Source organism: Geospiza fortis, unplaced genomic scaffold (assembly GCF_000277835.1).
Source record: "Geospiza fortis unplaced genomic scaffold, GeoFor_1.0 scaffold32, whole genome shotgun sequence".
Classification (NCBI taxonomy): domain Eukaryota; kingdom Metazoa; phylum Chordata; class Aves; order Passeriformes; family Thraupidae; genus Geospiza; species Geospiza fortis.
In genome coordinates, this window is record NW_005054428.1 from 1350066 (window position 1) to 1351598 (window position 1533).

General features: G+C 54.2%; 1 protein-coding gene across 1 annotated transcript in view; it reads left to right on the plus strand.

Annotated features, from left to right (window-relative positions):
• The first annotated feature begins 898 nt into the window (after positions 1-898).
• SERINC2 (serine incorporator 2) overlaps positions 899-1533 on the plus strand; it is a 17427-nt gene continuing 16792 nt past the window's right edge. The window contains exon 1 of the mRNA XM_031061873.1: positions 899-1017. The gene's annotated coding sequence lies outside the window, so the exon portion shown is untranslated. The remainder of the gene's footprint in view (positions 1018-1533) is intronic.

The window sequence follows — 1533 nt, forward strand, 5'->3', positions numbered from 1 at the left end:
GGGGACCCCGCTGGGACCCTCTCGCTGCTGGCGGCCGTGCCCGGGCGCTCCCGGCGGGGCAGGGACAGAGCCCGGTGACCGTCCCGGTGTCCGGCGGTGCCTCACTCCGGCACTGCCATCTGGTGGCACCATCAAAGGGACCAAGGGACAGCGGCGGGGGCGGGGCTGGCCCCTCCAGGGTGCATGGAAGGATTCCTGCTCCTGGCGTGCCAGCCAGCTCATGTGCCTGCAAGGACAGCAGGAGCGAGGGGACGAACACCGGCCGGGCTGCCGTGTCCTTCCGAGGGGACAGGGACTGAAGGACACCCGCTGCGGATGTCACAGGGCTCTGACACCCAGCCAGGAGGAGAAGGAGCTGCCAGACCCCCTGAGCCGCACCAGGGCTGTACCAAAGCCAGCCCTGTGTGTCGCGGGGCGCTGCCAGACCCGTGCCCGGGGCGGGATGTGCCCGCTCAGCGCCTCCGGAAAGGAGAAACCTGAGAGCAGCTGAGACCAGAGCGCAATTTTCGGGTGCTGACCTCTCCTGTTGCAGGGCTGTGTCCTGCCAGCAGATTTTGGGAGCCCACAGAGGCTCAGATAATCCTTCATTGGTTTGTGCCAGCTGCTGATCAGGGGCCAAACCCCGGAACTTTACCTCTGGAGCAAGAAGTGTGACACCCTCCTCTTCCTCAAGGGCACAGGGGACATGTGTCCCCAGCCCTGTGCCCCCGAGGCTGCTGCTGTCACACACTCATGGACTTTCTCCTCTGTCTAAATTTAGGGTCTGGATGTGGGCTGGCACCTCCCGGTTTATCCCGGCCCTGAATTATGCACGGCAGAGCACTCACTGCCCTGGGAGGTCACGCCAGGCTCTGGCTGGGCAGGAAGAGCAGGAAAAACCTGCTCTGTGCCACCCTCAGCCCCCTGCCCCGGGCCTGGCCCTGCAGGGTCAGCTGGGGGTGGTGGGAACGCTGGAGCTGGAAACTGCGGTGCCAATCCAGCAAGAAGGGCTCCTGCAGGAGGAAAAGCCAAGATGAGGTAAAACACAGATCCATTGCTCCGTGAGGTGGGGTGTGGCATGCACATTCCCTGAAACATCCCTTCGCCCACGAGTTTTCTCCAGGGAAGCTGAGAAGCCTCAGAGAAAAAGGAAAACAATTCTTATCTCATTTGCTTCTCCTGTGTTGTGCTCATGTGGAATGTGTTTGGAGATTGTTTACCCACAGGTGATTGTTCCATTGGATTCTGCTGTGAGTTGTTTTCACTCTTTGGCCAATCAGGGCCAAGCTGTGTCAGGACTCTGGAGAGAGTCACGAGTTTCATTATTATCTTTTTATCCTTCTGTAAGTATCCTTTCTGTATTCTTTAGTATAGTTTAGTATTCTTTAATATAATATAGTATTATAAAATAATAAATATGAATTATAAATTATAATATAAATTAATTTAAATATAATAATATAAATATTAAATAATATAAATTAAAAATTTAAATTATAGTATTATAAAGTAATAAATTAGCCTTCTGAGAACATGGAGTCAGATGGATCATTC